General features: G+C 38.3%; 1 long non-coding RNA gene across 1 annotated transcript in view; it reads right to left on the bottom strand.

The window, feature by feature from the left end:
• The window catches only part of LOC113919818, a 281,270-nt gene extending 268,613 nt beyond the window's left edge, over positions 1 to 12,657 (bottom strand). Inside the window, exon 1 of the long non-coding RNA XR_003519127.1 lies at positions 12,552 to 12,657. This is a non-coding gene — a long non-coding RNA (uncharacterized LOC113919818). The remainder of the gene's footprint in view (positions 1 to 12,551) is intronic.
• Positions 12,658 to 27,366: the final 14,709 nt, after the last annotated feature.

Here is a 27,366-nt window from a genome sequence, read left to right as displayed (position 1 = left end):
ACAAAGTACTTAAATGGAAAAGTTAGTGGAAGCTTGTCTGTAGAGTTATTATTAGTTAGGTCAAGACATGAAAAATGAGAGAGCATCAGTCATTACCACAAAACTAAGGGGAAAACATTCCACATGGTGGCAAGGCTCTAAGGTAGGAAAGAGTTTGGAGTTTTCTTAAAGTAGAGAGGCTAGTGTGACTAGAGCATAGTTAAGAAGGATGTGAATAGTTCAAGGTAAAGCTGGTCAAATCTTTTGTATCTTGTAGGACATTATAAAGAGCTTGGATTTTTATTTTATGTACAATGGGGATTTAAAAAATTTTTAAAAGTGTGATTTGACTTCATTTATAGTTTTTAAAGTTAACAATGCTATATAATGAACGATTATGGTGGGGTAAAGGAGGAAGCAAAGGAGGAAATATGGAGATCAGTTAGGAGACTATTACAAGAATCTCAGTGAAAGAGGACTGTACCCTCAACTGGAATGACAGAGTAGAGCTGATGAGAAATTAATGGACTGAAGGTATACTATGGAAGTGTAATCTATGACTTGCTGAAAGATTGGGTATTGGTCAGAAGGAGAAATCAAGAATGACTTCTAGGTTTTAAGTTTAAGCAACTTGCGGTTGGTGGTATCACATACTGAGATGGGAAAAGAAGAGTTTTTGTAGAAGGTAGAGTTCTCCTTTGGATATATTAAGTTTAAGACAACTGTGTGAATCATCCAAGGAGGGAGATCAAAAAGCTAGCTAGAGAAGGCTTCCACACCCAACCAAAAGAGTCAGAACAACAAAATAACCTAACAAATAAATAAAAGAATTGTTTTCAAGACCCTTGATATCAGGCAACAGGAGAGTGATCCCTAAGACACAGGAAATAAATGAGGTAAGTCTTAAGATGATCTCATTTAAATCCTTGAGAGAGTTCCCACAAGGTGGCACAGGGAAGGGAAATCTGGTAGATGCCCTGAGTGGAGCAAATGGAGCTGAGAGTCCAGGAAAATCAAGAAGGCTAGAGTTCACAGGACAAAAAAACTGGAGAAAAGAGAGCTTCATTGAGAGAGAACTCTGGAAATCTACAGAGAATTCCTTTATTCAGTAGAGCACTGACCATCATATCCATTTGAAGAAACTACCTGAGCACTGAGAAAGAACTACCCGAAAAGGATGAGAGAGAATTTAACTTAGAGTTTACATGGGCTGGGAATAGTCCTGTACACAAGAGCCAGACTGGAACATTTAATGATTTAGGGAGCATTAGGGAAGTACTCAGAAGTATCTTGCTATAGTAATGATCATTGCCCTAAACACTGCTCCGATCCCACCTAGTAAATCTTTAGATTTAAAAGAATCAAAAGGTTTCCAAATAAATGCATCCCAAAACAAAGCTCAAAATTATTTATAGGTATAAAAAAATATCTAACATAAACAAGGTAAAATTTACAATGCCTAAAAAAAAAAAAAATTTACAATGCCTGGCATCAATTCAAAAATTACCAGGCATGCAAAGCATTAGGAAAATCTGACCCACTATAAGGAAAAAAAATGAATCAAAACCCATCAATGAAACTGACCTAGAAGTGACACAGAATTAGCAGTCAAGAATATTAAAATAATTATATATAATTATATATTAAATATATTAAAATAATTATATATAATATATAATTATATATTAAATAATTTAAATCATTTTAAAATTAAATTAATTTAAAAATATTAAAATAATTATTATAGAATTGTTTTCCATATTTTCAAAAACTCAAGGAGAGACAAAAACCTCTGGAGATGAAAACTACAATGTCTGTGATGAAAAATATACTGAATTGTATGAACAGGAGGTTAGTCTTTGCAGAAGAAAAGGTGTAGTGGACTGAACAATATGGCAACCAGTAGGAATTATCAAAATGAAAGAATGAGAAAAAAAGAGAATTGCAAAATAAACAGAGCTTCACTGAGGTCATTCTAAAATTCATACGGAAATGAAAAGATCTAGAGAAGTCAAAACAACCTTGGGGGGAAAATGTTGTAAGAGTAACACTATCTGATTTCAATATGGATATATGCTACATTGATGAAATTAGTGTGGTACTGGCGTGAAAATAAATAGATCAATGAAACAGAATAGAGTCCAGAAATAGACCTACACGTAGATAGACAGCTGGGGTTTTTTTGACAAAGATGAAAAGGCATCTCAATTGAGAAAGGATGGTCTTTCAAAAAGTGGTTCCATCCATATGTAGAAACTAGATATCCATATGCAGAAAAATGAACTTCGATCCATACCTTATGCCAAAAGAAAAAAAAAAAATCAAAATGGACCCTACGCCTAAATGTAGAACATAGCATTATAATACTTCTGGAAGCAAATATAGGAGAAAATTGTTGTGACTCTGGTTTAGGCAAATTTTTTTTTTTTTTATTTGAGAGAGAGAATGAGAGAGAGAGAGCACATCAGAGGGGATAGGGTCAGAGGGAGAAGCAGACTCCCTGCCGAGCAGGGAGCCCAATGCGGGACTCGATCCTGGGACTCCAGGATCATGACCTGAGCCGAAGGCAGTCGCTTAACCAACTGAGCCACCCAGGCGCCCTAGGCAAATATTTTTTTTAAAATGACACCAAAAATGTGATACAGAAAAGAGAAGATCAGTCAATTGTGCTTTATCAAAATTAAAGACATCTCTTCTTTGAAAGATGCCGTTGAGAGAATAAAAAGACAAGCCACAGACTGAGAAAAAGTATTTTCAAATCATATACCTGGTAATGGATTTGTATCTCAATAAGATACAACCCAATTAAAATATAAGCAAGAGGTTTAAAGAGATACTTTACCAAAAGTGATATACATTTAGGAAATAAACACAGAAAAGACACTCAACATCATATGTTATTAGGAATATGCAAATTAAAAGTACAGTGAGATTAACAGTAAACACTGTTTAAAATTAAAAACTGACCATACCAAGTGTTGACAAGTATGAGGAATAACTAGAGCTCTCATACCCTGGCGGTTGGAATAACAATGGTGCAACCACATTAGAAATCAGTTTGGGGGGCACCTGGGTGGCTCAGATGGTTAAGCATCTGCCTTCGGCTCAAGTCATGATCCCGGAGTCCTGGGATGGAGCCCCGCGTCGGGCTCCCTGCTCTGCGGGAAGCCTGCTTCTCCCCCTCCTTCTGCCACTCCCCTTGCTTGTGTTCCCTCTCTAGCTGTGTCTCTGTCAAATAAATAAATAAAATCTTAAAAAAAAAAAAAGAAGGAAATCAGTTTGGAAGCTTCCCCAAAATTTTAACATATACCTACCATGTGATCCAGCCATTCCATTCCTCAGTATTTACCCAAGATAAATTAAAACATATGTCCATACAAAGGCTTATGCAAATATTTATAGCAGTTTTATTTGTAATAGCTAAAAATTGGAAACAACTCAAATACCCATCAGCAGGTGAATGGATATTCATACAATGGAATACCAGCACAATGGAATACTACCGCTCAGCAATAAAAAAAGAATGAACTGTGGATAAATGCAGCAACGTGGATGAATCACAGAGTAATCAGGATGAGTGAAAAAAGGCCAGATGAAAAAAAAAAGATTGAAAAATTTATTTCAAATGGCTGTTCAAATTAACTTTGTTTGTGTTTTGTCATTTTAAAGCTATAGCCCTGAAACCTTTTAAATGCTAAAGGAACATTCCATTCATTATACCAAATCATTCCATTTATATAAAATTCTATAATATGTAAACCAATACACAGTGACAAAACAGGTTTTTGGTCACCTGGGGACTAGTGAGGGGGTGGGGGAAAAGGTATGAGGAAGCTTTTGGGGTGATCAATATAGTCACTATTTTATCTGTGGTGATGGTTTCATGGGCAAATACGTATGTAAAGACTTAGCAAATTTTACATTTTAAATATGGGCCATTTACTGCATGCCAATTATTTCTTGATTAAGCTGCGAGAAGATAAAGGAGGAGATGCAGGAAGACGAGGAGGAAAAGGAAGTAGACTGTGAGTTTGGAGAAGCAGTGTTTGCTGCAGATATAGACATGGTAGTCATCAGTTTGTAGACAATACACCGAACCTTGGGAATGAATGAAGCCACATAGGGAAAGAGTACTCAGAAGAGAGATGGGGACCTTGGATACTGCCTTAAGAAAAACCAAACTTCAGATGTTTAAGAGAAAGAGGTTCATGACAAACTCTTTGTTTTCTTAAGTTGCTTAAATCCAACCAATATCAAGTTTGAAGCATCTCATCATCATTGTATTCATTACAGACTGAAACAGGAGAAATACAGATTTATTTAAGATAGTTTATAACTTAACAGTTATTGTGTCTTTTCATATGCATTCCTTTTCATTAGTCCCTAGTATTTAACATGACTATTATTGATCTTAATTTACAGAAGTAGTCTTTTGTTTTCTCCCCAATGTTATTTTCAGAAGTTCCATTCAAAACTCTCCATTATAGAGAAAATATTTTCTCTATAGCATATAGAGATGCTCTCTATATTTCTTATATTTCTATGAAACATGCCAGCATATTCTCTTTTTTAAAAGATTTATTTCTTTGCTTTGAAAGAGAGAGCGTGCATGCACACAGGGGGTAGTGGCAGAGGGAGAAGGAGAAAGAATCTTAATCAGACTCCATACTGAGTGCAGAGTTCTACTCGGGGCTTGATCTCACAACCCTGAGATCATGACCTGAGCTGAAACTCTGAAAAGAGTCAGTGGCTAACCAACTGAGCCACTCAGACACCCCTGAAACATGCCAGCATATTCGGAAGATAAAATGCATTCTAACTTAATGTTAAACTAAGAGCATTATACTTGTCATGTATCATCAACAGAGTACTGATACAAAGTATTCACAGAAACATAAGTGTGAACATTGTCAATTTGATTGACATTCATGAGATAAGTGTCAGTGTATCCTAAATTAACCTCACTGCAGTTCAAAAATAAATTTTGTGTTTAAGCATAATATAATTTATCAAGTGACTTAAATTAACTTTGTCCGTTTTGTTCATTTGTTTGTTATATTAAAGTGATAGTCCTGAGACCTTCTAGATACTACAGGAACTTTTTAGATGAAATCTTCATATTTATATCAGAATTGGAGTTTTATTTCCAGGAACAAAAAAAAATCCAATGCGTCTCTTCCCTCAGTCTTCTCTCTAGCTCAGCCTATTCACGCTGCTTCTTCCTGCCCATTACCAGATATTTCTGCATGTGTTGCCTATGCCCCCTGGCTTCACTTCCCAGTCCTCTCAGCCTGTCGCTCTTCTGAAACTGCTCTCTCGAAGCCCCCGTGAAGTCTCAGGCGCCAGCTTCCGGGAGCATGCTTCTGCTCTCCCTCTTCTCCCATTCCTAAGCTTGCTCCAACACTTGACACCACAGATGGCTCCAGTCTTCTCACAGCTCCCTTTTCGTACTTCTGGGATCCCACCTCTCTTACCGCGCTGGCTATTCCTTTTCAGTTTCCGAGTTTTTCCCTCTCAGCTTAAATTCCGAATCGGCATGCTTCTATTTTCTACTCTTTTCTTTCTCTTCCCTCTTCCTGGACAATCTTATCCCCATCCATGTTTTTCCCTCCAGCTTCATCAGTTATGTGTATTTCCATGAAAGAAAGACTATTCTCCCTCTTGGAGCCAGAACCACCCCTGCCTACCTCAGTTGCTTGGCTAATTCATACTGGATCTGGAAGACGCAGATCAAGACAATATGTTATTTTTAACGGCTTAGAAGTCATGTCCATTCAACAATAAGCAAATCTGTTAGCAAAGGATAAAACTTTACCAAATACAGGTTCCCCCATGCTCCGAAAGCAAAGTGAAAACTTTTGTTAGCCAGATGGAGAAAGACAAAGATGCAATTACCATTAATTTATATGGAAAAGATTTTGAACATTCCCAGACCCCAAAAATAACCTCTTTTAGGCCACATCTTGCTAATGGAAGCACAAAACAAATCTAGACAAAGCCAGATACTCTCCGACAGAGTTGGCTGACGGCTTGACGCTGAGATGCTGGGTGTGGTTCCTGAAGGGGCCTGGCGGGGTCGCTTTCGCTGCTGGGGGTGCACACTGCCTCTATCTATAGTGGCTCTGGCGCTGCAAAACAAAGGCTGATGCTATTTTTGCCTTTTGTGTGTGTGTGTGTGTGTGTGTGTGTGTGTGTGTGTGTGTGTGTGTGTGTGTATGAAAGCAAAAAGAAGCATGCGAAAAGCAAATATAAACTTTTCAGAAAAGCAAATATACACTTGTGGTTGTTGGTTACTAAGCAGCACATAAAAATTGTGGGGGAAAGCTCTAGAAGGTAAAATACAAGAAAGGATTTGAACTTGCCACTTGGCCGAGAGCCAGGGCTCATTCTACATGAATCTTATAGCCTGTCTAGTCGAAAGTAAGCAAAAGTAAATGAAGGTATAATTTGCACCAGAGGATATACCATTATGCTGCGGCCCAGAGAAGCTCTATGCCTCACATTAGGGACTCTTCACTGTCCTAGATAAAGCCAACTTAATGTGCTGACTCTTGTTGCAACATCTGCCCTGGATAAGGCCCAGATATATCTACAGTGAGATCCATTTTGTTGGTTAGGGAACCCAGAGGATTTGGAAAGTCTTTATCCATGTAGATGCCACTAATGGAAGAATATGTCTCATTGTCACAAAAGCAAATTGCTCTTCATTTCTATATAAAATTATTCACTGAAGAAATTCTTCATCAAAATCACAGTTTATGAGTAATAGTGTATATAATTTGTATTCATGTGTTCCATAATCATGTAAAATTAGCCTATATAAAGTAATTACTTTTTCATTTCCTAGGAATACTTCTTTGCATTTTCTAAATAAAATTCTAGTGTTTATAGCTGCCATTATCTGGAGTTATATATTGACCTCAGTCTTTCAATTTTCATCAAAATAGTCCATGTTTGCTTTTGGTAAAAAGAAAAGTGTGTGTGTGTGTGTGTGTGTGTGTGTGTGCGCGCGCACGCACACACAGGAAGAGAGACTATAAAAGAGAATGGAATTAAGAGATGTTACAGAAATTAAACATCTATTCAAATATTTTTGTAATAAAATAATGTGTGGGTCGTAAAATAAAATATTAAAAGTTTTACTCCACACAGTAAATTTTAGTTACGAATTTTTTAAATGCTTATTTTCAAGATCTCCATATTCACAGGTAAAAATACTTGCATATTTCTCATTATGTTCCCAGTAACATGCTTATTTTTATTTTTTTAGTTTCATGATTTTCATATCTTAATCACATTAAAACATTTAGTGAGCTTTTCAACCTATTTCTCAGTACTTCCTCTTGTTTATAGAGTAGCAGATAACATCAGTATGTTGGTACAATTAAAAGAAAGACATTCTGTTTATTATCCTTCGGTGATGCTTTACTGGAAATGAATTATATTCATGTAGTTTTAACATGAGAACAGAAAATTGTAAATCTTAGAAGAGACTAGAAATATGGAGTAGATAGGTCAATGACATTTATAAAGAACATTATTTTAAACAGCTGTCCATTAATATGCTTCTGCTCATATTGCTCGGCAAGACACATTTATAATCCAGGGAAGAGCCCACTAAGGCTTTTATTTCAATTACTGTGAAGATTCTCCAGGGTGACTCTAGGTGTTCAGGATGAAAGGCCATTGTAGTTAGTCAATACATTTTCTACTACAAGTTTTCTCTATTATTTTCTCTACTAATAAGATTGAAGTACATTATTTAATTGTTTTAGGTTCCAAGATCTTAAAAAGGGTAAAGATGTTAGACTTTACAATTAAGCAAAACCCTAGGGTGCTGGAAGTTTCTCTCTATAGAAACATGTCTTGTCAAGAGTCATTGAGCTGATGTCTAATATCTATACTGACTTTTATCAGAATACAACTGGAATGACTGTCGCATGTTAATACTGAAAGTGAGCTTCTCAGCTAATCAACACGTGTAAACTTCCCCCATAATTCTAATAGCATGGGCTTTCAGCATGGCTTTCTTATTCAAGTCTAGCTCATGAATTTTGAAAAGGACACCACAAAGCCCCTCCAACTCTTTTTCCTCCCCCAACTTCCCCATAAAAACAGCTTTTCAGAGGAGTTAACTTAAAGCAACAGAAGGTGAAAGGTCGATCAGGAGACCACAGAAAGAGCAGTAGTCTTTATATACTGCTGATTTCCTCCGTTTCTTTAAAAAAAAAAAGTGAATAGGGTATTTCCATTTTTTTATTTATTGACGTATTTCTTTTGAGCTTCGCCAGTTCAATCAAAAGACTCTGTCCTAAGTGACTATCAAAGCCCAGCATTTGCAGTCAAAGAAAACAATTACTAATATCTGAAATTTGTTATTGGTTGATGATTATTAAACATGTATGTTTGAAATTCAGAATTCTTACATGGTGTTAGTCTATCACCCCCTATGTCTCCTTTTCATATTATGTACTTTTTTTTTTTGAGAAAAGGAAAGAGTTGGGCTTTATAAATATGTTGATGAAAGAAATTACTCAAGAAAACCTACAACTCAGAAAAATATTCTTAGGAATTTTTTCCCAACTTCAGGATTTAAACATCTTTTTCTCCTCAGAAAAAATTTTGAACTAACTTAAAATGTCCAAAACGGCTTGTGGCATGTGCTGGCCCAGTTTCTTTTTGTACCAGGATAATTTTTGATGTCTTTCTCAAGTTTATACCATTGATGTTCATCTTTTAAGACAGTAATAAGCTAGAAACTCTGTAAAGATAGAAGTTGTAGCACACTTATGTTATAGCAAAACCATTTGTGTCTTCTCAAATCAGTCACTATGAAATGTTATCTTGCCTTCAGGAAGCCTAAGTTTAGAATTAGTATCCCTAAATTACTATATTTAAAGTCAAGACAAATGGGTGAATGAAAACTGCCATCCAGTGTCAGTGAAAACGGGACACAGTGCCATCCTTAGAGCTGGTAGAAAATACAATCAGACTAATGAATATAAAGCTCACATGTCTGAACCCCATGATAAAGGGAATATATTCTTAAATGAAAATGTTTTTTTTTTCTGGTCATTAATTGTACTGTTAATGATTTAAACCATATTTTGCTTCTGCTTTCTTGTATTTCTAAGACAGGGCTGCTTTATTTTCAAAATGTTTACCATTTCTACCTGATATTTTTTTCCCAAAATTTCTGAGAGCTCCACAGAGTTCTCTTTATGTATGCAAAGGTAGGGAAAGCACATTACCATTAATCAATGTTGTCATCCTCCCAGGTACCCTTCCCTGGCTCAGGAGCCTTATGGGCCCTAGTGAACATAAAAGGCCCAAGCACTCAGGAATCAATTTCATAGTGTTTCTTCAGAACCCCCGAAAGGTGGTAGGCAACAGCCACAAAGCATCAAGGACTCCTTGCATGAAAAACAAAAGTAAAGTACACAGTAGAAGGTATCTTTTTCAAGGAAGGCAAGATTTCAAGTGGTAGGCAAAGGCAAGACTTGAGTACACTTCTTGCAACCTCAACCAGAACATCAAAACTGACTCTCAAAGTTGAGTATCTAACAGGGGTGAATCAGCCACCAGGAGTCAGAGCCTGACACTAAGTCAAGGTAGGAGTGGGGTGGAGAAGGATATGACTGAAGCCGGTGTGAAGCTGGGTCCCACACTGGCGATCGTTTTATTTGCCTTTCAGCCAACTATCAGCCTTCTGGCTTCCTTTCTACATCCTGCTCAACAATCATCCTGCACACCCTTCCCTAGATAATCAACATTTACAGCCTGGCGACTGTATTTCTGTACCCATTCTCATGAAATCATAGATAGATGGAAGGTGTGATCACTGCTTGGGGTCATATTATATACACATTTCTATACCTGTATTTCTTCCTTAATACATTTTAGAAACCCCTCAATGATATAACTCTAATTCATTCTTCTCAGGAGTTGGATAATACTTCATGTTATTGATATGTCACAGTTCATCAGACCATTTTCTTACCAGTGGGCATATTCCTTTCATCTGTTCATTTGCTACTACAAAAAAAAAAAAAATTCATTCAGGCAACATGTCTTTATTACATGCTCTCTAGTACCTACTGAACTCTAGGAACAGCAGTGAACAAAGTCCCCGCCCTCACAGAACATCCATTCTAGAAGAAGGGACGGACAACGATTTATTATGTAACATAATGCGATACTTTTATAAAGCTAAGTAAGGAAAGAGAAGGTTAGAGGAAATTGTTACTTTAAACGCAGTGGTCAGGGAAAACCGCTCTGAGGAGATAACTGATCACAAACGTGAAAGGCTTGAGAGAGTAAACAACGAGGTGTGGTAAGACAATAGCGATCAAGTCGACGGAGCAGGACCAAGTGTCTGAAGGGAGGGCACGCGCAGAGTGACTGAGGACAATGGGCAACATCGTTGTGACTGATGCGCAATGAACACGAGGAGGATGGAGTCAGGCAAAGGCGTCAGCAAGATATCGTGCCCAGGGCCCAGACGCTGTAGGATGTGGTAGGCTGCAGTGGGCACTTTAGAAAATGCCACAATAAATGTCACAGATCTTGCTAGATTGGTTTCCAAACAGCTTGTCACAATTGACATTTCTACAAGCCATCTATGAGTATACGGTTCCCTGATATGAAGTGCACTTTTCTAACGTTTAATAATTTGATGTGTGTAAAGTGGTATCTTCTTGTTACTTTAATTTTCATTTCCCTGCCTATTAGGGAAGTTGAGCCTTTGCTTATTTGTTTGATAAAAAGGTAAAGAGTAGTTACTATGTGACATGCACTGTTGTTAACACTTGATGTAAATTATCTCACTTAACAACCCAGTGTGGTAGAAACCATTAGCTGACAGATGAGGAAACTAAGGCAGATGGCAGTTTAGTAACTTGCCTGAGGTCACATAACTAGGTAGTAGAGGTTTAGGAATTTATTTATTTATTTATTTTACAATTTGTTTTTTGAAGATTTTATTTATTTGACAGAGAGAGAGAGACAGCGAGAGAGGGAACACAAGCAGGGGGAGTGGGAGAGGGAGAAGCAGGCTTCCCGCTGAGCAGGGAGCCCGATGCGGGGCTCCATCCCAGGACCCTGGGATCATGACCCGAGCCGAAGGCAGACGTTAACGACTGAGCCACCCAGGCGCCCAGTTTAGGAATTTAAATGTAGGCAGTCTGGCTCTAGAGTCCACACAGCTGTTTGCCAGGCTTTTGAGTTTGCTATCCTATAAAATTTGCGGATAACCTGAAAAGGTATTAGGAGAATAAAATATTTGTATAGAAAAGCTATACACATGCAGACTAGTCTCCTTAGCTTATATGTCTGTCAAACCCAAAGAGAGGTCTGGATATTAGATCCACCGGTGAGAAATAGGACAGTTCTGCTGTGAAAAACAGTATCATCTCAGGTTGAGGAAAAAAAAAAAGTGAAATTCTGGTGTAATCTCAGGTCCACTGGCAGAGAGACGGCAGAGCCAGAACTGGAGACTTTAAATTGGCACAGATATAACACAAAGCTATTGGCCAGGAGAGGTTGCTAAGAGGCCCAACATGTATCAACACAAAATATAATTATCTAGGTTGGTAGGAAATTGTCTTTTGAATATGCCAAAATGCTGACTTTCAGCTATAATGATAATAAAATAGTTTAAAGGAATGAAAATGTGTAAAATGTATAAAAATCAACACTGAAAGGCCCTTGCTGTAATTTTCATTGTCCAATCTTTTCTCAGAACCTCTGGTTTTCTTTCTCAATTGATCTACCTTACATTCTATGAGGAAGGAAAGGGGAAATGTGGAAGCAGCCTGGACAAAGCCCAACAGCCCTGCAGCTCAATGAGAGGCAGGGTCTTGAAGAACACGAACAGCAAATACCTGTCAAGTCTATGTTCCTTTTTCTTGAAAAGGAAGGTTTAAGGATCCCTTAATAATCTAATTCTGATGATATAGAAAAAAGAAAACTATTTCAAACACTGATACCTATAGCATCTTTAGATGACTATAAAACCCCCATTTAAAATAGCCCTGCACTCTGTGTTCACCAAAAGGAGAGTAAGAAAAATCTTAGACATGGTACTGAATCCACCCCAAGTTTACAACTCCTGGTGGGGGAAGAAAAAGAGGATGCCTGCTGAGCAACCAATAAATCATCCATTGGTATTGAGGCCTGTATCTTTGTGGATCACTTTATAAGTTTAAATTTGCACTTTGGGCTTAAAGATAGACTTTCAGAATGAAACAGAAAGAAGAAATAAAACTTCAGTTACATTTTCTAGTCATCATTTGACTTTTGAAATTCCAATCATCTTCCAACAAAAAATAAAGCATTTCCTCTTGTCTAGACAACATAACCTGCTTCCTTCTCAGACAGGGCACTTGGGACCCCAGGCTCTGTCTCATTTCACTCACACCATCTCTGATTCCCCAAAACCCAAGGCTCTACATCCCTTCCACACCCCAACTAGGGAACCCTGCAAAGAGGTACTTCTTATCATTCTTGCACCAAGGCTTTCACCAGACTGTTCTGAAAAGCATCTGTTCCTGTTTTGTTTTGTCTTAACTTACCTTGTGAAGTCTCATCCCTGTGGCATCTGACAGTGGCTTTGGGTGTAGGCTAACTCGAAAAGAGAAAGCAGTAAGTAGTGGTTAGGGAGGTGGCTTTCTGTGGAGCAGACAGCTTGAGCAATCTAACACAGGACGTGCTAAGTTCAGGTCAGCGACCAAATAGTAAAACTGAGAAGTCAACGGTAGTGTAACATCAGGCGGCTAAGTGTTTCCACTACATCCACACATGGCAGAGTGAAGCATTCTGACTGTGTAATTTTTACCACGGAGTTCTGCTTTTTAAAAAATATTTCTTCCAGCTTACAAAGACTTTTTGTGATAGACTGCATTTTTGAGAAAGGGAAGGCTTCTTCCTTCAAGATCTGTTATCCAGGAGCCACTCCATGCATCTCTTAGAATGCATTGCTATTGCATCTTTCTTCGCTTTCCTCCCAATACTTAGCACAATGTGTTCCTAGGAGTTGAAGGTGTATGCACGCTATGTCACTTCCTTGTTTGTTCATCCACTCATCCATTTATTCATTCATCTAATTTATTAGCTGTATATATATATATATTAAGCTTCTCTTCCTCATGCCCCGAGGATATAATCACAAATAAGACACAGTCCCTGCCCTCGAGGTCATAAAACCTAGCTGGGGAAAGAAAACTGAGCAAGTAACTGTGAATAGCATGTGAGGGGATAATAAAAGTTTACATAGAATAGATTGGGCCCTGATGGGGAGATGGGCAATCTAACTGGGGGTGAAAGAATTGATCAAAGGAGATTTTTTTTAACTGCAAGAATATTGCATGGGCATTTTCCATGCAAGGAAATGCATTCCCCACTGGAAGCACAGTGTATGCAAGGATCCAGAGGCACAACAGAGTACGGTGTGTTCCGAGAACTGCAGCCAGTTCTATATTGATGGAGTACAGAGGATCCTGACTAGGCATGAGACTGAGACATTAATGAGATGATTTTTAATGTCAGGAGGCATTTCTCTCACAAGAAAAATAAATGGCAAGTATATTCATGTAATACTTAAGAAATACTTTAAAGATTGATCACTTTAAAGAAATGTGTTAAAAAAAATATATCAAGGTACTTTCAATAATATAGCTTATGCCCAAGGGGGGAAAAAAAAGGATAGTAATAGATTTTCACAATGGTGAAAGTTCTAAATGCTAACTCGTGAAATAGAAAGAGATTTTAAGATACTAATCCCTTTTGAAGAAACTATATCCACTTTATTTTCATTTAACATAATGACTTAGACCTAGTCTAAGACCTAGAAAATTACAGCAGGTTTAATAGTATCTGGCACATGGTAGATACTCGGTAAATAGATGTTAACGGAAGTACCGTATAAGGCTGCGTTTAGCAAATAAGAAATGCTTTGTGTACTGACCCTGGCTCTGCGGCGGTACCTGCTACTACTCCTTTGATAAGTAGTCTTTTTCCCTCGGGATCCCTCGAGTTGCATTCACTAGGTCTCTTTTTGGTCCCTGCTCCTAACTAAACATTTCCTCTGTCCCACACAGAGCTGGAGAGACTTGACAATGTTGTCTCTAGGTGTGTCTGGGAAGGTTTGAAAGATAATTAGTCCTCAAGCTTGAGGCCGTGGACACGCAAACCAAAGGAGCAAAGTTGCAGTTACCACCATCAATGGCAATTCAAACTGTGCAAATCTAAAAGGGAAGAGCAAGAGCTCTGGGAAGCAGATAAACCATTTCCTCTGTGCTCTGATCTCTACTGTTTGGGTACACGTGGGTGGTTAGGGGGCGGGGTGGCAAGGACCCTGAAGGAAGTGCAGGAGAGAAAAGAGAGTAGTTAATGAACAGGTGTACTTTCCAGAAGGCAGTCGGAGGTAGCGGTGCCAATTCTCAGGCCAGACCCAGATGCCATTTCAAACTACAGAAACGCCCCTCTAGACACTCCTGCCTCTCCTTGACTCACCACTTCTTAATGTGCTCCAATCAGTCCCCCTCCCTTCTGGTCCTCTTTAGAACCCCCTTTCCTTAGACTCCTTTCATCCCTTTGTTCAGTGACTACGCCACAACTCTTATTTCAACCAAATGGATTACTTAAAACAATGAGCTGGTTGGGATTTTGGAGTCCACCCAATGCAAATCCCTCCCTTCATAGTTGAAGAATGGAAAAGACATTTGAAGACAGGAAAAGTCTAGCTTCTCCTCAAAAACCATATTTCTGGCGTGTGGCAGAGACGAACCTCTGTCTCCTGACAACATCCCCCCACCTCCACCAATATTCGGGGTCATCCCACCATAAGAGGATATCACTGCCCCTACCAGCTTGTTACTGGATGGTTACGGTTTTAACGTAGGTATCACACACTAAACCTGGACTCTGTCCTCTTAGCAACCCTTTCCAATAAATCATCCATTGGTATTGAGTCCTTTTTTGGCCCATGCTCTATGCTTCTGTTCCATTTTCATCCGCTCAAATACTTTACACACCAGCCTCAGTTGCCCTGCCCTATCATGGATCAATCTATCTCAATGCCACTACAGTGCTCCTTCCTTCTTCTGAACTCATGGCCCCTCTCATCTGAGATTTTGGAAGCATTTATTTACTTTCTTGATTAAGCTCTTGAATTGCTATTTGACTTACTTTTATCTTTTGTTCTTGCCTAGAAAATAATCTTGGGGGGGGGAGGGGCAGAGGAAAGGAAGAGGGAGAAGGAGAATCCTAAGCAGGCTCCAGGCCCAGCGGGGAGCTGACCCTGAGATCATGACCTGAGCCAAAATCAGGAGGTGGACGCTTAACCAACTGAGCCTACCCAGATGCCCCTAGAAAATAATCATCTTGAAAGTAGAAACCACATTTTATTTATTTCTGTATTTACCCATCAGCTAAGATTATACTGTGCACAGGACAGAAACTTAAGAAATGTTTGCACAATGAGTAGACGCTACTAACAGAATGGATGCTTTAATGAAAGAAGGTTGCAATGAAAAATAAATATTTCTTAGCATGTTGGCTTCAAATATTCTGTAAATCTTGCTATATAGCTAGATTGGACCATACCAAGAAGAAAAATGGGGCCAGGCAAAGCTGTAAAAAGATTCTTTAGCCCTAACCCCTGTTTGTGAATTAAAGGAAGAGGGAGGAAAAAGAACTTCATTCAGTTTATTCAAATTAGAAGGATATGCCTAACTTGGTGATTTTGGAAGTCCTACCCAGCTCTTTTAAACTCTTAAGTACTACAATCTATGCCAATCGTTGGAATTTAGAATACTTATATTTACAGCATTCTTCAAAGTGTTTTCCCAGAATTACACAGCAAATCTTTTTTTTTTTTTTTTTTTTTTTTTTACAAAAAAAGGATTCATTTTAGGGACAGGGAGAGAGAGAGAGCTTGCATGCACTCAGGGTGGGAGGTGGGGGGTGGTATATGTAGCGGGGGGTGGGAGGGTGGACAGAGGGAGAGGGAGATAGAGTCCCAAGCAGATTCCTCGCTGAGCCCGGCCAGTGCTCAATCTCAAGACCCTGAGATCACAACCTGAGCCGAAACCAAGAGTTTGGGGCTTAACCGACTTTGCCACCCAGGCGCCCCCCACCCCCACTCCCGTGCCCCACTGCAAATCTAAACAAATAACCTCATCCATCAGTCCTTTCCTTGATGAACCTCTGTCCTATTCCTGAGAAAATATGGGAGGATGTGATCTAAACTATGGGTTTGGGTTTGTTTGCTTGCTTTGTGTCAAGATTGTACGTTCCAGGAAACTACCTTGGAACTCAGAATATTTTTCCTCTCATTAACGATACATAGAAAGTAGAGCCTTAAATATTATAGGTAAAATAAAAAAATAGGTAAATTACAGGTAAAATAAATTTTACTATTTAGACTGAGGACAAAGCTACTACCATTTCAATTTTATGTATGGAAATTTGAATACCAAATTACATATAAACATTTGGAACAAAATCTGTTCATATATTAGGGAATGTTCGCAGCTACATTTTATCCAGTAAATTCAATGTTCTTGAAATTATTTTTCTAAATAGAATGTGATTGTACATTTGAGTGTATCTATAGTCTTTCCTTAATTGGTCCCATAAAGAAGGGACAGAGCTTAACATCTCATCTCTTTCCAATTTCTTTGCAAAATGTTTTTTGTTTCCTTAGGAAGAAATCAACTACCATATAGCACCTAATACATGCTACGTCTCTGGAAAAATTTCACGTCTATACATGAAAATTTTAAACCTTAAAGTATTCCTTTTTAGTTATTTATATTCATTTTGAATTGAAACAAAACTTGTTCACTTAGTTCAGTTTAAACTAAATTACCTCAACGGGAAACAAATAATATTATTAATAGTTTAATGTCTTGCCCTTACCTAGAATTGTACCTTATCTAAAAAAGGTGGCTGGTGTTATTTCCTACACACCTCTCTATATGAAAGTGCAACAACACAGGTTTTCTTTTAATTCAACAAACTATCAAGCATCAGTTACATGTAGGAACATATACCAATCTAATGTCAGAGGCCACTGAGTTTAAAATGGACTTTCTCTACTCTCAGGCAAGCTTCATCATTTGCTAGGGCATATCTGATATCTTTATCCACATTACTCAGATGGGGTATCAGCAAAAATTTGACTCAACTCTTTAGTGCATTACAGTAGCAGCGTGACATAGAAGAGTTCATTCAGTCTTTGGAGACAGATATGGATTTGAAATAAATTAACTAACCTCTCTAAGCCACAATGTCTTCATCTGTAAAATTATGCCTACCTCTGGGATGTTCAGCCACCACAGAGTTAATACTGGTTAATAAATAACTGAAGCACTTTCCTATACTGGTAAATGGCTACTGCCCAAATCCCACCAATCCCCGTACCCGCCCCCCCATACCAGGATCCTGGGGACCTCCTCCAAATTCAGGAACCAAAGGGTCAAAACCTCACCCAGCAGAGAGGCTTCTGGGATTCTACTCCAGGGCTGCTATTCTGGTTGGTCGGTGCCCTTGCTTTACTGGTTGTTACACATAAAATAATAAACATAAAATACCTCACACCATTATTCTTAGGATTTAGTGGGATTAGCAGTGCTTACCATTTAGCAGGGATTTGTGTTCTATGTCGTAAACTGTTCTATCTAAACTCAACCTCACAGTGCTCAATGTGTCTGCTGTGGCTTATCAAGAAAATCTCTCACTTCGTAAGATCACAGCTTTTCCCCCCAAATTATTTCTTCCTTTCTTTGATTGCTGGCAATTCTGACTCACGCATCTTTAGTATGCATGTATTTAGTAATCTTAATGTGGGAGAAATAAAAGATTTCTAAACCACATCAAAATGGGCTAGTAGATGGACTTGGACTTTCAAGATGACTCTTCTTGACCTTCATAACAATTAAATTAGTAAAAGTCTGTACATTGTTTCTAGTTTGTATGGTTTGATTTTATATAATCATGTACGCACAAAATTAAGGAAAAAAATAAGGTTTGTAATTTGGTTTAACTCTGAAGCAGGAATCTAAATAATTTTAATTTCCTTGTTTCAGGCAAAGAAATGTTCAGGCCTCAGCAGAAATCATAAAATATATTCCTTTGACCCAACTTGACAGCTAAAGAAAATGGCTATTTCAGAAAAACCAACACGTAAGAACTATATAAATCTTTGACTTTGAAATGACCAGGTGTAAAAAAAAAAAAAAAAAGAAAAGAAAAAGTAAACAGATGCATTGCCAAGATGTTTTTTTCTTTCCCTGGTTTGCTGCTCATCCCTTTAGCAAGGAATGGTAATGTGACTGTACATCCCCCATGTATTCCTCTTCAAAACTGACCTGTGTGCACTGGGTTAGAAGCATTTCTGCTCCTCTCTATTGCTGTTAGCCTGTTAGGGCATAATTAGCACAGAATACTAGGTAGAGCAAAGAGCAGGTAGCTTGCCAATCGGATTTACTATTGAAACAGTGGGTGTTGCCACTTCTAGCCATTTGTGACAGTACTGTTAGGAATTAAATCATGGCATTAGCCGAGTGCTATTTGGCTGTGGAAACCTAGTAGGTCATCAGTTTATGCCCCCACCCTCCAGACAAGTGGCAGGTGGAGCACCACTGGCCCCTGCTAATGCCATGAGCTGGAGGCTCTGGCCCGTAGATGAGACTTTACAGGGTTTTGTTTTTTTTTAATTCATCAGGCCATATGCTGCCAGGCTCTCATGCAAATAGACCAAATTACAAATAATAAAAAAGAACCAACTGTTTTAGTGGTTGGCTGTTTTCTGTCACTATTGCCTTCGATGTGAGAGGCCAGTTAATGAAAGAGGAGTCTTGGACTCCCAGTGACATCAACCTAAAGGGATGGATACTTTGAAATCCAAGCTTCATTCAAACCATGTTAAACCTCTGCCCTAGGGTAACTCAGTGCCAGTGTCTACTTGGCTGAAAAGCAGGGGAGCCTGGCCTTCCAGCTGTCCTAGTGATTGGGCAGGCCTCTCCAATGCTCCCTGCAGCTGAGACCCATTGTCCACTCATGTGAGACGAGAGAAAAGGTTAAGTTTCATTTAGGTTGGGTTAAGTCGGGGCTCATGAGTTTATCAGATTCAGACACACTTAGAATAAGCAGCTTTTGAAATAAAAAAGATTAGTCGATGCAATTTTCTGTTTTAAAATTACAGAAAATTAGCATTTATAAAAGCTGGTTGGAAATCCCTAAATTTTTAGTATCAAAGACTGCAAGAAAATCTCTCCAAGCAGATTTAAACTCTTCCCCTGAAATACTTGCATTTAAAATTAAAATGTGGCTAAACTTTTGTATAATTTCTCCTATTTCTATATTCATAATTATTACCAAGTTTCCAGTCTGTACAAATGGAGGATTTCACACCCTTGATAGCATTCACACATTTATTTCCCATTTTAAGGCAGTAAACTCCCAACCAAAAAATGAAGTAGACTGACTCTGAATTCACATCTATATATGTATATTTAAAATGATTCCATTTTAGAAATGTTATGCTAACGTTCATTTGCACCTCTACCGGGTCACTTTGAAGCCATAATTTGCACCTTTTTAAAGACAATTCAGAACCAGTTGTACTTAATTAATATGCAATGTGTTGCCATTCAAGAATTGTCAAAATGCAAGTACCATGGAAATACTTATACATGCATGTGTGATACTGGCTGAAGTTTGTGATGAGAGTCTCTTGTTCAACTCTTGCTACACAGCAAGGATATACTGCCGAGTGCGTTTGCCCACAGTGGCTGAGGCACCACAAACTTCTTGCAGGCAAGAAAATGCAAATTATTTTCCTTCCTTTTTCCCCCGACCATGCCACCAAAACCCGTGCTCCTTAGCATGTCACTGGGTTTGTTCTTCCCTCCTGGCTAATTTGTAATCTCAAGTGTGCTTATGAAACCCGCATGGGCTTAGCTCTACTGCTGGGAAAGGTTCCCAGATCTACTGAGGGGGCAAATCATAATCAAAGGCTGCAAAGATTTGTCTCCAACAAATTGTCATAAATATACTTTATCAAAACCTGACAGCTTTTCCTTGAGGAAAATATGTTAGTTCATAGATTAAATGAACATGGTGAGAAAAACTATTTCATATTGTATATAAACAACAAGGACAATGAAAGATAATGCTCCCTTTAACTGTTCAAAAGAGAGTCATTATAGAGCCCTATAACAGGGAGTAACAGACTCTACTCTCACTGATATTCAAAATCCTGTATTCGAACAAAATTGACATTTTTTTTTCTAATTTGCAGGGATTCACTGCACTGGGAGGCAAGTTTCACAATGTAATGTCTCCCAAAAAAGGATCTACCTTTGCCACAAATTTAAAGCTGAGAAAACAGTACCCGGACTGACTTCAACTTGAACGTATGTTGAAGCAAGGAGTAATTCAGCCAGTTCATGAAGGATAAACAAGATTTTCCAAGGTTTTCATATTATGGGAAGTTACATGAGTGAAGTATGGAAGAACAGGTGATGTTCTAATAGCTTGGTAGGAAATTACAAGATGTACTACTTTCCACGATGAATTCTAAAATTTACAATTCACATTTCATGGTGATAAAAATTCTTCTCTCACATGAAAATGCATGCCCCCAATAGGCAAATTTATTTACATGATGTAAAAATGTACCTAGACATTACTATGTACTCAGGTATGACAGCTAATCAAATTTTAGGAACAAAATAGCTAATTAAATTTAGTTGCTAAAAAAAACAAGCACATAAACTTACAGATGAAAATCCCACTTTTGATTAGCTAAAGTGATAAGGCCATAAATAAATAAAATGCAGATGGCTCATATAGATATATATATATTCATATATGAATATATATGAAGCAAAACATTCAATCATATCCTCTAGTGATTATTTTACATAAATGGTAGTTTCAACCACATCTTTATCCCACTGAACTCCAAGTGAAGTTGTTTTAAAGAGTAAAGAGGCTATACCCTGGGGACAGAGCTGAATTCATGTACTCATTCATTCATTCAACAAATATTTATTGGACTCCCCATGTGCCAGGCACTCAGTTTTCCTAAGCACTGGGCATCGATATGTGATCAAGAGAGTCTCCAGCCTCATGGAGAGGCAAATCCTAAACAGGAAAATAAACAAGATAATCAGAAGCTGTGGTAAAAGCTATAAAGAAAATGAATAAGTTATATAATCTAGAATAACTGACTGAAAAGAACCATTTCAGAGAGCTGAAGATGATTCTTTCCCTGATGTGAACAGTGTAATATCATTTATTTATGACATTCTCAGAGACACACAAAATCACAAAGCCAAATCCTTTCAGAGCTAAAAAGGGCCTTAGAGATCATTCAATGTTATTCCCTCATTGTATCCAACAAAACCAAAGTTAAGGCGTGTTAACTGACTTTCTCAATGTCCCATGACTTTAGCTGAACAATTAGCTTTCACTGTTAAAGAGTAAAGGGAAAATAATTGACTAATTATTCCATGTTGGTGAGACATACATCTAGGTGGCATAACTAAATCTGGTTATCAATCTAGTTATGAGAAGAAACTATATACATAATGATCTTTATCTAATTAGAATGTTTCATAATTCTTATATGGCATGTGGACCTGAATATTTGACATCAAGTTTCCACATTAACCCTTCATAATGTTTTTTTCCTTCATGAATGATCTAAGAAGACTCTATTCCTTGAATACAAGATACATGTTAGTTGCATAGAAGACATTAGCAACAAATACTCTCCTAAACTTTGTAAGAAAGATCAACATAATATTAAAATCTATAGGGCTAGATCAGATCTTAAAGTCTATTTAATAAATAATCATCATCATCATCTCGATCTTTATGTATTTTCACTAGAACACCCATCCCCTCACAAACAAGTATTACAAAGCCATTGGGTACTTAACATGGTGGCAAGATCCAGGGCAGAGAAAAGAGACATGTTCTTTATCCTTCAGCAGTTCATAGTGTAAATGTACACACACATACACACACACACACACACACACACACACACACACCAAAATGGATCAGCTTGCTTGAAGAATGAAAGAAGCAATGGCCCTCAGCAGCCAGATCTTTCTTTATAGCATCTCACCCACAAACATTTCCCTCTTAAAATGTTCCATTAGTAAACTCTCAGACATGAAGGTATTAATAGTTCCCAGTGTTAGAGCGCTACCTGGCTAGCTTGTCTCCCAGGTTTCTGAGAGCCATATTAAAGAATACACCAAAGAAGTGCACATGAGGAACTGTAACAGACTAATCTGCTTCTACCATTAACCTAAATGCCGTATATTTAAACTATAATGGACGAACAGAGGCAGCCTGAGCTCAAGAAGTGCCCCAGGCATCAGAATGGTTTCATTAACTAGGAAATTTGTCCCACCAGGCTAAAGAAATCCACTATAGAAAGATTGATTATTCTGTCATCTTGTGGCCAATATCGCTATTATGTGAGTCCAGCTCAGTACAACATCCCTAACTGCAGATGAGCTAGCCATTGGGATTGCACTTGCTTGTGCAGAGGCTTGCATGTAAAGCTCTAAAATGGCCCATTACATCAGGTGGTTCGGAGGCATTTCACAATCCTGACTTCCAGAACAAGCATAGATAATTAATAAGGCTGACAGAGCCCATTATTTTTACACTCAAGTGCATCACATTAAATTAACAGACAGAGGCCACATGATGTGTGACATTTTTTCCACTGATAATCATTTACGTGGTGCCACTTTTGCTACCACATTTTTCTCTTTCACTGGCTGAACTCCAATAGCCAGTCACGACGCAGCCGTTCTATCAGCGCCCAGTTTTTTGTTCTGTTGTGTTTTGATTTTCCTTAACTGGGAAAGCTATTTTGAGTCATTCTCACTGGTGGGACTTTTGACACGGTGGGAAAGAAGTTTGACACCAAATATTAGCATAAAGAAAGACAAAATACAGAGCTGACGCGATCTCAGCCAAAGGATGTCCCATGTAGATAGGAAAAAAATATGGCCACGGAGTGTCTGTTAGCAAAAAATGGACTCTACCTTCATATTTTCAGAAATGGCATTTGTTGATTTTAACAAATTACCTCATAAAATGCAGTGATTCTTTGAGGAATTAAAAAAATATTCTTACTTGCTCTGTACTTTCCAATTACAAGATGTGTTGTAAATTCTCATTCTCATACATAAAAAAAAAAAACTAACTTAGAACTCCTAATATCAGTAATAAGAGAGAGTTCACTTGTGTATTTAGTGTGGTTTTCATTATAGAAATAATAATTGAGGAATGCTTGCTAAAATTAAGTAATTCATATGCATTAAATCTGACTTTGAAGAACAATGAAACCTATTTGGGACAAATGCACTGAAAGATGTATATTCAACTGTTTGCTGCCATCACAGTCTCTCTGGAAGGGATTGTGAGGCCAATGCTGCTACCATTTGGAACTAAGCAAGAATTTTCAATACATAAGTATAAAATTGTTCTTTGTAGTTACAGGGTCCTTTTTCCTTCCCTTCTCTCCTTTCTTCCATTCACCCCTCCTTCCCTCTTTCTTTTGACCTAAGACAGTTTGCTAGAAATTGGCCACCTGACTAATTTATCATATATGGCTCCAGATGATCTTCCTAAGTAAAATATCAAATCTACCTTAAATATTGAAGAATAGCCACCAGCAAAATATTCACCCACCCACATAGCTCATATTTGTAGTGCAACATGATTTCTTATGGAACTCAAAATTATGACACATCTTATTGACCTTTAAACACTATCCATTTACTAATGCTCAACATAGCTACTAATTCCTTTGACAAGGGGACATTTCTGTGGCTATGTAGAGAGTGCTCATCCCAAAACAGAGTCTATCTAAGTTACAATAAAATAATTCCACTTTGGAGATACTACTCCAAATTATTAGATCCATGAATCTTTCAATTTGCTACAAAAATGTCACCTATGGACCTTACCTCCAGCTAGAAAACTCTTCTTCCCAACCCCTACATAGCCACATTTACTTCTCCAGCTTCCTATATTTATGGCTAAAAATTAAAATCCTCGATTTATCAAGTTGTTTTGAGATACTCTATTCAGAGTCAACAATACCTTCTCACCATTCCACGGGTACCTCTGAAACAGCAGCATTGAAAATGAATAAATAAATAAAACATTTAAAAAAAAAAGAAAATTTTCAAATGGTGTTCTCTGAGCTTTGTAAGGTAGACTTTGTCGGGCATGCGGCTCTGGGTTCTACATCTCACTGACTGAATCTGTCATTTATTGGAGAGCTGCAGGCTTCTCCCTGTCAGCTCAGGTCTGTGTGCAGAGAAGTCATGTGTGTAAAGCTCATGGAAGACCCATAAAACATGAGCTATGGATGTCATTTTCAAACATCTCAGAAACAAAACTATCTGCTGAGGCAGTCTTAAGAGCTCAATAAGCAAATGTAAACATTTTTGATTGTCATAAGGCTGACTGGAGTCGGCCCCTCAAATTCTTACAAACCTGAGAACGGAAGGATCCCTGTGTAGAAGACGGACCTTACATGAGGGCAGAAACCGCGTGGCACAGTGTGGTTCAAAACAATGTACTTGATTAGGTCATTAGCCCCTCCCTGTATTACCCTTATTGGCCTTTGCCATAATGCTATCTTCATTTTCTCATGTGTTTTTTTTTTAATTTTTAATTTTTATTTATTTATTTATTTGACAGAGAGAGACACAGTGAGAGAGGGAACACAAGCAGGGGGAGTGGGAGAGGGAAAAGCAGACTTCCCACCGAGCAGGGAGCCCAATGCGGGGCTCGATCCTAGGACTCTGGGATCATGACCTGAGCCGAAGGCAGATGCTTAACTGACTGAACCACCCAGGTGCCCCATTTTCTCATGTGTTAAAGACCACAGAGTTGGGGGGGGCAGGTAAGAGAAGGGATGATTGAAGTAGATAAAGGCACTACAGCAAAACTCATTTTCTCATACTCTTGTGGAGGACCTTGCTTGATTATAAAGACAGAACTCTATGTAAAGATGTAAACAGTCTTTTCCCCCTGATTAACATTCTTCATTAATTTTGAAGCAAGGCTCTTGATCCCAATACCTCCTTTTCTCCCATATCTAAGGTCTACTAAATTAGATGTGTTTTAGAAAAACTGATGTATATATAAAATGTTATACCTTGATTTGTATCTTTTTTTTGACTGTCACTCTAATTTTGGGATTCAAAAAACATCAGGCCTAAAAATTAATTTAAAAATCACCTTCAAGTGTATTAATGGTTATCTCGACAGGCTCTGGATAAGAAAGTCCTACTCCCAGAGGCTGCATCACCACTGGCAACCCATCCCTACTTCTAGAGTCTAGAATCTAAGCCATTCTCCTTCTTCCCAGCTTTGAATTTCATATTATCACACTTTATCAATCACTACTCTCTGTGGATCATCACAAATTACAGGATCATTAAAGAGCTAGCTTCCAAAATTTCACTTTTTGAATTGTATTCAGATTATATCTAATCCCCTCTGCTACAGCGGAATGTTTGTGTCTCCTCAAAAGTCATGTTGAAACCTACTCCCCAGTGTGATGGTATTAGAAGGCAGAGCCTTTGAGAGGTGATTAGGTCATGCGAGCAGAGCCCTCATGAATGGGATTAGCGCCCTTATAAAGAGACTTCAGAGAGTCCCATTGCTCCTTCTGCCCCATGAGGTTACAGAAAGACCACAGAGGTCTATGAACCAGGAAGCAAGCCCTCCTCAGTCACCACATCTCCTTGCACCTTGATCTTGGATTCCCAGCTTCCAGAACTGTGTGAAATAAACTGTTGTTTATAAGCCACCCAGTCTATGATACTCTGTTATAGTAGCCCAACAGAATAAGGACTTTAACCTGCCTAAATTTGCCTTCCCTCCTCTTTTTATAAGCCTTGGTGACTCCTTATTTCAGCTACCTTACAAAGCATTCTACGCTCCTTGTAGCCAGGGCTTTTACAACTTCAAGTCACTTGGGCATCTGGTTAAAATGCAGATGTGGTATATGGTGCACCTGGGTGGCTCAGATGGTTAAGCATCTGCCTTTGGCTGAGGTCATGATCCCAGGGTCCTGGGATCGAGCCCCGCATGGGGCTCCCTGCTTGGCGTGGAGTCTGCTTCTCCCCCTCCTACTGTTTCTCCTGCTTGTGCTCTCTTGCTCTACCAAATAAATAAATAAAGTCTTAAAAAACTGCAGATATGGATTCAATAGAACTGGATGGGGCCTGAGATTCTGCATTTCTCATCAGCTCCTAGGGGATGCCTGTGTTGCCGATCCGTGGATACGCTTTGAGCAACAAAATTTTCTCCTATGATGGTATCCACTTCCAGAGCAGGCACCACGTATGATTTATTCATGTTTATATCTCCAGTGAATCACACTGTACTTGACACATCACAACACTCAATAAATATTTGTTGAGTAAATGACTGAATGAATAAGTGTGTAGCATTCACTCTGGCACTTAGAAAATTCTGCTTAAAATGGAGTATTTTTATATGTATTTTTCCTTTGACTGAAATTTAGTCAAGGGCAGGTATCAGAGTGTACTTCTTTGTATCCTTAAAGGGCTGTATATGCCCTGTGTGTCCACAGAAAACAGGCACTCAATATAATATGGATTATACAGTCAGTTGATAAAAAGGAATTGATTGAATAAGTAACTGGCCAAAGAGAGGCATCAGGTGTAGCCTGCCTAGAATGTAATTTAGGTACCTAGAATGCAGAGGACATTTGACAAGGTTGCCATATTTTATATAGAGAAGGCTCGAGTCCTGCAAAAGGCAGAGTAAGGGTGCAAAAATATGAAAATGAGCAACCAGAAGAAAAGGCCCTTTATAGACACAGACACACTCTAATGAGAAAAGTGCTTCAGTTAGTTAAAATGCCAAGCCAGTGGTTGATATGCTTGGGAATAAAACCAAGCATTATTACATGGGTAGGCAGATGGTGCATTTTTTTTCTTAATTCAAAGCTTCACTTTTGTAAATAACAATGGAAATTGAACAACTGGCACATAGCAAGCTTTGCGGACTATGTTAAGGGTTTTCAGAAATGCATTTCCTCTCAACCATTTCTGCCTTTGGAGTATCTAAACGTATACTGACTTGCGGTATTATTGATTCAATATTTTACTTCTGTAAGTTATCTTCTCAATCAGGCTACAGCCACCCAGGGGTAGGGACCTTATCTATGCACATGGTGGCCCAGAGTGATACTTGTCCCATTAATAAAATACTTAGAAGAACTTGGATGGCATACCACTCTGGTTCCAGATACGGACCTAGTATTAAGCAGAGAAGAGCAGGATGGGTCAGGAAGTGGAA

This window comes from Zalophus californianus, chromosome 3 (genome assembly GCF_009762305.2).
Source record: "Zalophus californianus isolate mZalCal1 chromosome 3, mZalCal1.pri.v2, whole genome shotgun sequence".
Classification (NCBI taxonomy): domain Eukaryota; kingdom Metazoa; phylum Chordata; class Mammalia; order Carnivora; family Otariidae; genus Zalophus; species Zalophus californianus.
Note: the sequence above shows the minus strand (reverse complement) of the source record. Positions and strands in the feature narration are given on the sequence as shown.